Source organism: Myotis yumanensis, unplaced genomic scaffold (genome assembly GCF_028538775.1).
Source record: "Myotis yumanensis isolate MYYU_CA2020_CCGP unplaced genomic scaffold, mMyoYum1.0.hap1 SCAF_6, whole genome shotgun sequence".
Classification (NCBI taxonomy): Eukaryota; Metazoa; Chordata; class Mammalia; order Chiroptera; family Vespertilionidae; genus Myotis; species Myotis yumanensis.
The window spans coordinates 52,459,197-52,472,659 of record NW_027223757.1 but is presented as its reverse complement, the minus strand read 5'-3'; the positions used below and the strand labels follow the sequence as shown (position 1 = coordinate 52,472,659).

General features: G+C 36.7%; 1 protein-coding gene and 1 non-coding gene across 2 annotated transcripts in view; one reads left to right on the top strand and one right to left on the bottom strand.

The window, feature by feature from the left end:
- The window catches only part of RNGTT (RNA guanylyltransferase and 5'-phosphatase), a 201,488-nt gene that overhangs the window by 61,124 nt on the left and 126,901 nt on the right, over nt 1–13,463 (bottom strand). The gene's annotated exons all lie outside the window — the stretch shown is intronic.
- Nucleotides 8,415–8,552, top strand: LOC139013368 (small nucleolar RNA SNORA2/SNORA34 family). Its single transcript, XR_011472018.1, has one exon. It is a non-coding gene; the product is annotated as a small nucleolar RNA SNORA2/SNORA34 family (small nucleolar RNA).

The following is a 13,463-nucleotide window of genomic DNA, read 5'->3' as shown; positions in this document are numbered from 1 at the left end:
TGCTTCCATAACCAATATATTTATCAAAATAATAGCTAAATCTAGATCCTAGATCTTTAAGTTTTAGTGATAAATTCTTCCCATCAACACATTTCTAAAAAGAAAGTATATCTACATTTCATATAAATATTCCAAACTGAGAAGACAAATATGGCATGAAATTTAAGTAAACCATTTTCCAAATGCCAACTTATTTTACAAAGTAGTACTCTTTAACATGATAGCATTGATAGTTTTTAAACCTACCACAAATTTTCAATAAGTTTACACTGCATATGTGCAATATTTAAGGTGTAGATATGGAATATATTTAATGTACTAAAAATGTTTGTTATACATAACATATTTTTTCAGTTTTTCTTTAAATTATAAAAATTCAAATAATTCATATTTCTTAAGAAAATATTTTTTGAAATTACTGTCTCGTATTATGGAATTTTTATTATGTTGAATTTGAAAGAATATGATGATGAAACATTGATGCATCAGACTGAAAAATTAGATATTTACGGACCATGTCTGATGTTAACGTTCTAATTGGATAACCCTTTTTCCTCCATTGCTCTCATTTTGAAAGATATATAAATTTAATTTGGTTACTGGCATGGTCCACTGGACTGATGGTGGTAAAAAAAAAATATTTAAAGTTCTAATCTTGGTCTATTGCTCCAGTTATAATCTCAATTCACTGAATGCTCTTGGATAAGTCATAAACCAAATGACATTTTTCCATTTCCTTATCTGTAAAATGGTTATAATGGCCTCTCCTCATGAGATACTATTTACTGGGTAAAATAGTGTGAAAATAGACAATGATACAAACGTTCAGTCAAATTAAAATTTAAACTTTTTAAAAAGTGCTTTTTAAAATCTGAACTAAAGCCTGGCCAGAGTGGATTAGTGGTTGAGTGTCGACCTATGAACCAGAAGGTCAAGGTCACGGTTCAATTTCCGGACAGGGCACATGCCTGGGTTGTGGGCTCGATCCCCAGCAGGGGGCATGTAGGAGGCAGCCAATCAATGATTCTCTCTCATTGATGTTTCTATCTCTCTCTCCCTATCCCTTACTCTCTGAAATCAATAAAAATATTAAAAAATAAAATAAAATCTGAACTGAATACTCTAATAGTATTTGTTGAAAATCACCTGACACATCTGACTTTCACCTTTCAAAGGGCATGGAGTAACTTCTAATTAATAATAAGAGACAACTTATAATTTAGAATAGATGTTTTGACCAGCTCACCAGCTCCAGAAGTGATCTATGGTTTTGTAAGAAAAGATAGGCCCATTTAACAATCCACAGCACAACAAAATTAAAATATAAATGATTGCCCAAAATGAATTTAACATAATAGAACCAGTTTCCAGTTAACAATAAAAATCATAAAAAAAAGACTGAAGTTATTGTTCAATACAATACATTCTATCTTTCCTAACCTAAACCACAAATGATGTTTACTAAGAAGTACATACACGGATATATTTGAAAACTAACTTAGTAGAAATGTTGCAGGTATTTATTATATTTGCATCTTCTTTTTCTCAATTCACAGGTATCATAGATTAAGACTAACAGGTTTCCTAAAGACATATGCATCACTTTTGATTCAACTCAATAAGTAATTAGTGAGCAACTACAATGTCATCAGTTATTAAAAGGTTATGCTTAAAGTTCTGTAAATTAAATGATATGTTTCTGGGACTTCTTCCAGGAAGATGGAGTAGACAAACTTTTCTCTATTTCTACCACTAAGTATAACTAAAAACCAATGACATCTATAATAATAAAATGGTAACATGCTAATTAGACCGGACATCCTTCCTGATGAAGCCAGGGGGGAGGGAAGCCAGTGCCAGCAGCCAGGAGAAGGAAGGCCTACTCTTGCATCAATTTTCGTGCATTGGGCCTCTAGTTTATATATAAAAAATATATAAAACTCTAAAAGGTAGAGAGAAGGCAGTCCAACTATGGAGCTCAGGGCCCAAGGAACAGATGGTAATGAGCTTGGGTGTTCTTTTTGTTTCATATATTTCAGACTGAGTACTAGAGAAAACAGGAAGCCATAAATGTCAATGGGACATTGCCCAAAAAAATGCCCCCAGAAAGCCTTCTCTCTCTATCCAGGAAAGAGGCAACCTAGCCAAACAGAAAACTTTCAGATATTTACCACTCTACTCTAGTGCAACACTACATAAAAAAATTGCCCATAGCCCTGGCTGGGTGGCTCAGTTGGTTGGAGCATCAAACCATTAACCACAAGGTTGAGGGTTCGATTCCCAGGCAAGGCACATACCTCGGTTGTGGGTTTGATCCCCAGTGGGGACACATATAGGAGGCAGCCAATCAATGTTTCTCTCTCTCTAAAATAAAATTTAAAAATCAATAAATAATAGAAATTATAGGAAAATACTGAAGTTATTGTTCAATACAATACATTCTATCTTTCCTCGGGTGAGGATTAAAAACCAAACAAAAAAAAGAACACCTGACCATTCCCAGCCCTCACAGCAGAAGCCAAGTGAGAAGCCTAGACTTCCATCCTCACAGACTATAACAAAGAATCCCAAATCCCGGCCAGGATATGAACAGAGAAAGCTGATTGGGGAGCCAAGGAGTATGAAACACCTCCAACCACAATATAAGTGAAGACCATGGAGAGAAATGAGACGTCCACACCCACCCTGCAATAAAGAGGCACCCTTCCATCTCTCGTTGGAGTGGTCTAGAAGGATCAGGACTTTCACCACCAACCAGGCTATCCTGCTACCCTGCTTCCAACACAGTGTCAGCGGAGGGGCCACCTGGGGATTCTAAAACTTACACCCCTGCCCAGCGGAAACAAGGGGCACCCTCCATTTCCCCCCACTCATGTTTTACAAAGGGCCTCACTCCCACCTGGCAATAACAAGGCAGCATCTCCTTTCCCTGCTGGAGAGTATCAGGGGAGGCCTGCTAAAACAGGAGGCCAAAGTAAGACAAGGCCCAAGGTCTTACAATGTCCAGGTTTCAATAAAAAACCCATACCAAAACTATACTACTTCCCTCAGTCTAAAAGCTAAAGTCCATTAGGTGAAATAATGCCGGGCCTGTAACCACTAAAAGAGTAACCACCAAAAGAACAAAATTTCAAATTGAGCAGGGGAAAAAAAAGAGAGAGGAAAAAAAATCTAAATAAAAGAAAGGAAGAAGTGAAAAATGAGTATAGGAAACATAGGACAAATAACACAAAATAAGATGGCAAAAAAAATTCATATATATGAATAAAATTAAGTACAAATAAACAAAATATTCCATATCAAAGATACTGGTAAAGCACAACTAAAAAATAATAAACCTAGTTAAATACTATTTACAAGAGATAAACCTAAAATATAAGGAAAGAGATTAAAGGATAAAACTATATATACCAGGTGTATTAGGTTCCTAAGGCTTCTCTAACAAAATATGTACCACAAATGGGGTGTCTTAAAACAACAGAAATGTATTGTCTCACAGTTCTAGAGGCTAGAAGTCTGAAATCAAGATGTTGATAGGGCCATGCTCCCTCTGAAACCTGCTCAGAGAATCTTTTCTTGCCTATTCCTAACTTCTGGTGGTTTGCCGGCAATCCTTGGCATTCCTTGGCTTATAGTTGCAGCACTTCAATCTTTGCCTCCATCACCCACAGCATTCTCTCCTCATGCATCTCTGTATCTCTTTTCCTCTATGATCTCCTTTTATTACCCCAGTCATACCGGACTAAGGGGCTCACCCAACTCCAGTATGACCTCATCTTAACTTACACTTTAATTACATCTGCAAAGACCCTATTTCCCAGCAGGGTCACAACCACAGGTGCCAGAGCATTCATCTTACCTTTTCGAAGGACACAATTCAACCTACACTAGACAAACAGGAACTAAAAAGGCATTCTAGTAATGCCTACTAAATACTGTCAAACAATGTACTAGATGAGAAAAAAGGGTAGCACAGTAGGACTAGTTAGAGACTACTGGAGTAGTTCGGGTAATATAATGCTAGTTTGATCATGTCTATGGAACAAGGGAATGTCAAAATTTTAAGCAGTATCTAGGAAGTAAAACTGACAGAATTTCACTGGATAACCAGACAAGGGAGACAAAGATAACTTAGTAGGTTTCTGGCTTGTGAAACTGATTGGAATATTTTGGCAACCTCTATCTTCTAGCCAGTTATTTTCTAAAATATAAATATCAATTCTTTTTATAATCTTCACTAACTCTACAAGTTAGTCCTAATTATTTACTCTGGCTTTACTCTTGATACTCTTTAATCTTGATCTATTGCAATCTGGTTCTGGCCTATTTATTCCAACCTCCAGTGCCATACGGTAAACTCTAGTTATTCAATAAATGTTGCATGTGATTTCATAACCTCTTTCAGATTATATTTTATGTCTTGAATGCCATGCCTTTGTATTTACAAACCTCTATTCAAATAAACCATTTTCTTTGGAAACTTCTTAGTGCTATAACTGACAATTAAAATATTTTTATATGTAATATATAAGATTGTCTGGGCTCCTGGAGTATTTTATTCACACTGACAGTACAGCACTTGTCACTCTGATGTTTACTAGTATATCTGTCTCCTCACTCAAGCTACTTATATCTTCAGAGTAGGACTTATCCATCTTTTTATCCCCAGCACCTACCATCCTAGTTTGCACATAATGGTTTTCAATAAATGCTTAGCGAATAGTGATTAATCAGTTATAACTAGCACTGCTTCTTACTATGCTGAAAATCTAAAAAGTAAATGGAAGACAAGTAGGGTAGTGATTATTTTTATAAATTAGATCCTGAAAAAGATGAATAAAGGTCTTTGTTTCTTAGTAATGAATTCATGTAATTTACAGTTAATTTATTCTAAAATCCCTTGGGACTATGTAATATGGCCGATACTCTCTCAAACAAACCCATATTCAGACGCCCAAGCAATTTTTAAATTTAAATAATACATATTCCAGCTCTACTTATAAAAATTACAGTAGTACCCATAAGGGGTAAATTTGATATTTGAGTAGCTCATAAAATTGTATAATGGTCAGTGAAAATATTCTTGATACTTACATATAATTTAAATGATCAATTTTCAAATAATTGAAATGAAAATATAATGTACATTTATAAAAAGCTACATAATCTAGACTTCCTTTGATGACTAAAAACCTGCCTGATACTTGCAATGGCTTCAGTGTATCAATATAAACATGAAGTATCTTTGAGCTGTAGATATAGAAAATTTCCAGTTTATGGAGGTTTCTAATTAAAAGAATATAAGGTGGCAATTTATTATAAATACAATTGTTAAATCTGCAGTGTTTACATTGGACAATGACGATATAGTATATGTGCATTTAGAAAACGTAAAGCTTAAATTGCTGCTACACAGTGATATGCATTTCCTACAATTTATAATTTTTAAAACAAAGGTAATAATAGGTGCCAATGTAATAAAATTAAATATTGAAATCAACCACTAGTACCACTACTATATGTAGCATTGCAAAAAACCTTGGATCATAATTGTTCATACTATCCCATTATTTAACACTTGGAAGTCCAGTTTGCTAAGATACTTTTCTGATGAACACAAAGAGCAAGATAAGCTCCCCCTATACCCTCCCCCCATATTTTCTCCCATGAGATTCAAAGCTTAATATGAGTTCCATTTTCTAGAGATAAAAGGACTGCCTTAACAATGATGCGCCCTAGCTTTCTTTTTACAATAAATTACCATATTTATATTTTGAAGCTGTCATATGCTAGAGGATATTAAATATCCTGCTGCCATAATTAACTCTTTAAACCAAATTAAATGGCTTGGTTCAAAACAGACTGTGAAAGTTAAAAGAATGTAATTTTATTACTAATTTTTTTGCAATTATTTTAATAATCAAAGCTAGTTAATTTATTCCATAATTGATTTTAATTGAGAAATGCACAGTTGCTCAAATCTTTCCTCTTTTTACCCTTAAGATATAAACAAAAATTTGAATGCACAGTGTTTAGCAATAAATACGTGGTAACTTCATAAGTACCTCAGGCCAATCCTAACACAACAAACTGTAACAAATTGCTAATTTAAAAAATTCCATCCATAATTATATCAGATATAGGCCACTGGACTACAACATAAGTGTTTCATTTTACTAAGGTTTAATAATAATTTAATTTAAACAAATGTTTGCAGTAGACTAATGTAATATCACAGAAAATAACTCCCCTTTATGAATACAATACAAACTTAGGAAATCTCTATTTTTCAAGGACAATATACAGGTTTCTGATGATCTAAAGACATTATAAAAATTCTAAAAGCAAACATGTTTCTTATACTATCTAAAAAAAAGTTTCTTAGAAAAAAATAAATAGCAATAACAGCATTAGTAATTTTTACAATGTTAATAAATACATAAATCCATGACAGCTATTGTAATGTCACCTTTTATTTCCCCCCAACATTAAGGTAATACTTTTTTTGCAAATTAATCCATAACAAAAAGATTTCTGGTCATGAAAAACTACTACATAAGCATACTTGTTAAAAACATTATGTGAAAATATACTTGAACTGAGAGAAAACTTCTGGGGGGAAAAAATAAAGCCCAGGAATCAATAAGCACCAGAGCCAGTTAAAATAGGGATGAGTTTAAATAATTGTTAAAAATCTGATTTTATAATTAAATTCCAACAAAATGTTTGAAATATATGTAAAGAAAAAATAAAAACACAATGCACATTACTTATATCAAAGTCACAAATTATACTAACAGAGAGCAAGAGAAGCAGGCAAATGACTGAAGAGCATACTGAATCTCTTGTCTTATACACAGGAGGCTCAAAAGACAGTCTCACTCTAGGTCAGGACTGTAGGAGAATACGGGTTTAAAAGGCCTTTGACAAACTTAAGGATGATGACAAGATAAGTTAAAATAGCACATATACTATTAGACCACAAGGAAAATCTCTACTCCTTCTGTTATGGAGTGGATGTTTAGGTTCTCAAAGTTCTTATATTGAAATCTAATTCCCAATGTGATAGCATTCTGAGGTAAATCTTTGGGAGGTTTTACCCTCATGAATAAGTTTAGTGCCCTTATAGGAAGGGGTCAGAAAGCTAGAGCTCTTTCTCCGCCATATAAGGATACAATGAGAAGTGAGCAATCCAGAAGAGGCCCTTTCCCAGAACCCAGCCAGGCTGCCACTCTGACCTCAGACTTTCAGCCCCCAGGCTGTGGGAAATACATGTGTGTTAAGCCACCCAGTCTATGGTATTGTTATAGCAGTCCAGCTGACTTCCGGGGGAAGGGGGAAGGGAGAAGGATTGTTCAGGAACATTTTTGTGATCAAAATTTATAAAACAAGAAATTAAATGAAAAACAAAAATAAACAAATAATTAAAGTAAAAAAAAAAAAAACACCATAAGAAAAAGACTACTTTGAACATTGAAAAGATTAAGGGTCTTAGGAAGGTGATGATTTAAATATGTCTGATTCCTTATATGGAACTCCAAATTAGCAGTTTTTTAAGCCAACTGCCTTCTGAGAGTAAAACCTCCCAAAGGTTTACCTCAGAATGTCATCATATTGGGAATTAGATTGGGAATTAAGGGCTCCCTAGCAAGAGAAGTGATCTGTGGTTTTCTCCTCCATACCCTAGAGAAAGAGCCCCAAGATGAAGACTAAAAATTAGCAAATTCTGGGAAGAGCACACCCCGCAAACACCTGTGAAAATCCTAAAGATAAGGTGAACATTGGATCAGGTGAGGAGCCTAACCTTCCTGGCCTGCTAGGAGCTAAGGCTGAAATGTCTGAGCTCTGAGATGGGAGAATGTACAGAGCAAGCACTGCAGGGAGGCTTTCCCCAGTTGTTATTGCAGGAACCTGGAAGCTTCTACCTAACTCATGCACTGAGATAAAGAACACCTATTTTTCTGTCTTGTGTGGACTGCCACCATTTACAGCACTCCAACAACCAGACTTGATCCCCAATCCTATATAATAAAACTGTAGTATGCAAACTGTCCCCTCGACCAGAAGTTCGTCTGGGAGTTCGACCAGGGGGCAGGGCCGGCCGGGGGAAGGGAGGGAGTATCCAGCCCGCAGCCAGCAGCTGCTAGGGACCCTACCAGTGCATGAAATTTGTGCACTGGACCTCTAGTAAGCCAATAAAGAAAAATAAGATCAAGGTAACCCAAAAAGAGATTTAAAAAACTACAAAAAACACCAAACTGACACTAGAGTTCTCATCTTTATCACTGGAGCCAAAAGGCAATAAAAAAAGAGAAAACAACTGCACCTCAAGAATTCTATACTCAGGTAAGACATATTAACCTGTCAAGAAAAAGATCTTTGCAGATATGCAAAAATTCAAAGTAATAACCTATGTGGCTCCATCTGAGAAAAATACTTAAGAAATTACTATCCAGTTTCAAGCAGGTGCCTAAAGAAATGTCTTTCTATGGTCTGTTGGCCATTTCAGAACTTAGGAAATGTAATGGTCAATTCATTAGAAAGAAACATCTGAGAAAAAAAAAGAAAAAGAAAAAAAAAAAGAAATTACTATCCAAAGAACAAATGAATCTGAACAAGAAAGTGAAAATGAAGGAAAAGAAAAAATGAATCTTGTAATATATAAATGCTGTTAAATTTAAATTAGATAAGGTCAGAATAACTGGAAATGTTTAAGACCCTCCCCCCAAAAAATAAATATTCTTGAAATAAATCATGCATAGTTATAAGAGAAATTCTAAACCCAAAGCACTGTAAAAAAAAATCACTAAAAAAGACTTGTTTGACCTGGCCAGTGTGGCTCAGAGGTTGAGTATTGACCTATGAACCAGGAGGTCATGGTCCGATTCCCAATCAGGGCACATGCCCAGGTTGTGGGCTTGATCCCCAGTGGGGGGGATGTGCAGGAGGCATCTGATCAATGATTCTTTCTCATTATTGATCTCTCTCTCTCTCTCTCCCTCTCCCTTCCTCTCTGAAATCAATTTGTTTTTTAATTAAAAAAAAAAAAAGACTTATTTGCAGTTCTCTCCACCCACCCCTTTAAGAGAGTCTATAGTCAAATACTGTGTTAAGTTATTTGGATTAGTTCTCTCCCCACCACCTTCAATATGATTCAAAGTAGAAATTTAACAAGAATTTAATCCACACAATATTCCCCAGAGATATCTACCAGGTAACAAGCTTCTCATGTACTGGGCCTCAAACTTAGAGAAATTGCAAGTTTCTAAGGAAAACATAGATTAAAACAAAGGACACAAACAAAATGTTTTCACTGTAAACAATAATTTAAAATGAATAAATATAAAAGTTAAACTCCAAAGAACCAAATGGTGAAACAAAGGTGATACCAATTTCTCTTTAGTAAATTAATAAGTGAAAGTAAGTAATTTGACTCCATTGAGGTCATAAGCAGATGTTTTAAGACCATTTGCCCCTCTTCTCCTACTACTCGCTCAGGTGCTTTAACTATGGTGTTTATTTTTGGTAAATGGTCTGGGAAAGCATTTATCTTAAAATATGTTTGGATGGCGAGAATATTTTCAAATAAGATAACCAAAGCAGTTACTCTGGGCCAGTTGCTAAAAGATGAAAATAGCCACTGTTAAAACCCCAGCTATAGCCAAACAGCTTAGTCATTAGGTATCAATACTAATAAAAGCCTAGGTGACCGTCATGCCCTCACGTCATCACAAGATGGCCGCCTCCCACATCATCACAAGATGGCTGCCACAAGATGGCCTCCCCCGTGTTGGCACAAGATGGCTGCCCCCACATTGTCACAAGATGGCCAGAAGATGACCGCACCCATGTCATCACAAGATGGCCAACACAAGATGGCCGCCCCACATAATCACAAGATGGCCGCCTCATGTTGTCACAAGATGGCCACTCCCACATCGCACAAGATGGCCACAAGATGACCGCACCCATGTCATCACAAGATGGCCGCCCCCACATTGTCATAAGATGGCCACTCCCACGTTGTCACAAGATGGCCACCACAAGATGGCTGGCAAGGGAGGGCAGTTGGGGGCAATCGGGCGGGCGGGGGAGCAGTTAGATGTCAATCAGGCCAGCAGGGGAGCGGTTAGGAGCCAGCAGTCCTGGATTGTGAGAGGGATGTCCCAGATTGGAGAGGATGCAGACTGGGCTGAGGGACACCCCCCCCCCCCCCCCCCGCCCCAGTGCATGAATTTCCTGTACCGGGCCTCAAGTAATACATAATAATATTGGTTACATAGGTGTTTTATCTCTAGTTTCACTTATTTAAAATAATTTTTAATAAAATGTAAATATAAATAAGAGTCAAACATTTCATTCCAAAATAGAGGCAGAAGGAGAAAAAAAGAAAAAGGATTTGCTCAGAGAAGTAAGACTTTTCCCCCATGAAGTTTTTATTAGCTACATTTTTTGCAACACACTAGATATTTTACCACTATAATTTCTTTCTTAAAAATAATAACACCAGTTCAAATAAGCATGAGAAATAAAATTCACCATTCTATCTTTTAAATAAACCTGAGCAAAAGAAAAAAAAAAAAAACTCTAGTCAGCAGAGTTAAGAGGACTTTTTATTTCATATATTTTCAATAGAAGGTAATATAAAATTATGTAGTCAATTCTACTTATTTTGTCATGCTTACTATTAAGCTAACATTTCTCAACTTCAATTGCAACCTGATTTTGTTAAGATCTGAGCCCCTTGATAGAAGGAAAAGAGGCCAAGTCCCCTTGAAAAAGGACCTTGAAACACTGCCACAAGTATAAACAAGGATTATTGTATAAATTTGCTGTTGGCAAATTACAGCCCACAGACCATATCTCACCTGACACATTTATGTAAGTAAAGTTTTATTGGAACACAGCCACGCTTATTCATTCACATATTGTCTATATACATTTTGCACTAGATTGGTGGAGTCCAGTAGTTGAAACAAAGACTATATGGCCAGCAAACCCTATTATTACTATCTGGCCTTTTACACCAAAAATGTGCTAAAAATTTCCCTCCAATTGTTCAAAGGACCATCAGCATTTGCTAGAGTGATGGTACCCTGGAAAAAGGGACTACTCAAACTTCCCAGAGATTACCAGATACTAACTTTAAACAGACACTAATTGCCAAGGACCCAAAATGCCAGCATGGTCTGTCAGTCAAAGAGTTTAGGGTGACCAGGTCATAAATGCGTTTCTGGCTCAAGGTTAAAACTAAGTGGGACGGTATGTTTATGGCTATTACCTGTGGTTATTTTCCGGTTCCTGAATGTATAACTGGAGGAGAAATACTTGGCAACTGGGAGAATTTCTGACCCATGGAGTAGGCAGCATTTTGCTAGGAAAAGCCAAATGAAAGCTCCTAGCTTGTACTCCCTGCCAAGGATGTAAAGCAACAGTAATAATACATCCCCACCCGCAAGAGAGGTGCAGAGATTAGTGCCACCATCAAAGACTTAAATAGATGCCAGAGTGATCATATTGAACACACATCCATTCAATTTACCTCTTTAGCCTATACAGAAGGTGGGAGATCATGAAGAATGATTATGAATTATCACAAATTTAATCAGGTTGTGAGATCAATTTATAGCTGCTGTTTCAGATGTGCTTCATCTTTAATGAAGCAAATCAACACAACCTGAAATCTTATACACAACTACAAGGTGGCAAATACTTTTGTCTCTATACCAACTGAGGTATTGTCAGAAGATATCTGCCTTTGCCTGGCATGATTAATAGTATACCTCATGGCCGTATACCTGCACCAATTTACACTCTCAACATCAACTCTCCCACTCTCTGCCCCAGTATAATCCACAAAGACAGTGGTCATTTTTCTTAATAATTAATATGTATTTAGTAGTTGTTATGCAACATGCAGTGGTCTAAATGTTTTATGTATTCTCATTAAATTCCCACAAGAGGTAGGCACTTCTATTATCCATATTAAACAGTTGTAGAAAGAAGCAACACAGAGATTAAGTAACCTAAGTAAAGTTTGGCAGCTCTGGAACTAAAATCCAAATTATAAAATTCCAGAACCCCTTTGCATAATAGGATCCACTACACTAGTCTGGTGAATAAAAGAGCTATTTTGCTTGCATGTTTACCCATTTGTCAGTTGGTAGATATTTGGGTTGTTTCCAACTTCGGCTATTATGAAAAATGTTGTTAAGAAGAATCATGTATACATTTTTCTGTTGACATATGTTTTCATTTCTCTTGGGTATTTACCTGAGAGTAGAATTGCTTGGTCATATGGTAAGCCTATCTTTAACAATCTGAGGAACTGCCAGAGTGGCTGAAGGCTCCAATTTCTTCATATCCTTACCACTTCTTATTATCTGTCTTTTTTATATTTTCAGAGATAGTGGTCACTTTGACATTACACAGAACAAAATACTGATCCACAATGCTGATGACTTTAGACTCAGGCTTACTGGAAGTGATGAGGAGGACGTATAAAGCTGTTACATGGCCTAACTGGTTTGGCTCAGTGGATAGAGCGTCGGCCTGCGGACTGAAGGGTCCCAGGTTCGATTCTGGTCAAGGGCATGTACCTTGGTTGTGGGCACATCCCCAATAGGGGGTGTGCAGGAGGCAGCTGATTGATGTTTCTCTCTCATCGATGTTTCTAACTCTCTGTCCCTCTCCCTTCCTCTTTATAAAAAAATCAAAAAAATATATATTAAAAAAAAAAAAAGCTGTTACATGCCTTAGTAAGAAACATGTTAAGAAAGAAGATGAGAAAATCCACACAAATTAAGGGACCCATTACTGAAGTAAGGAGTTCAATGGCCTTTTGGAAATAACACTTCACTTAAAGTCTTATTTCCAAAGAACAAAACATATTTTAAAAACATACTAAGAATAAAAGCAAAGCTAGATGCTAAACTAGTAAACTGAATTACATTTTATGACACTTAATAGCAATGGACAATTGTAGGAAAAATATTAATATTATCATTTTTGCTTGGTAGAAAAATGGACATTCTACATTTAGCCACATGTAGCTTTTAAGTACTACTAAGAATTATCTGTAAAAAGCAAAACAAATGATTTTTCAAAACTCGATGAAAATGATAAAAACACACAAAGGTGTATACAGTTTAAATATTATAAATACTAGAGGCCCGGTGCACAAAAATTTGTGCACTCCGGGGGGGGGGGGGCGGTCCCTCAGCGTGGCCTGTGCCCTCTCGTAGTCTGGGACCCCTCCGGGAGATAACGACCTGCTGGCTTAGACCTGCTCCTGGGTGGCAGAGGGCAGGCCCAATCCCTAGGTGCAGCCCCTGGTCGGGCTCAGAAGAGGGCTGATTGGGGAGTTGGGGCGCCGCCCCCAGTCATGCACTGAGCAGGGCTGATCGGGAGGTTGCAATGCCACCCTCAGTCACACTCATGGTAAGGCCGATTGGGGGGGTGGG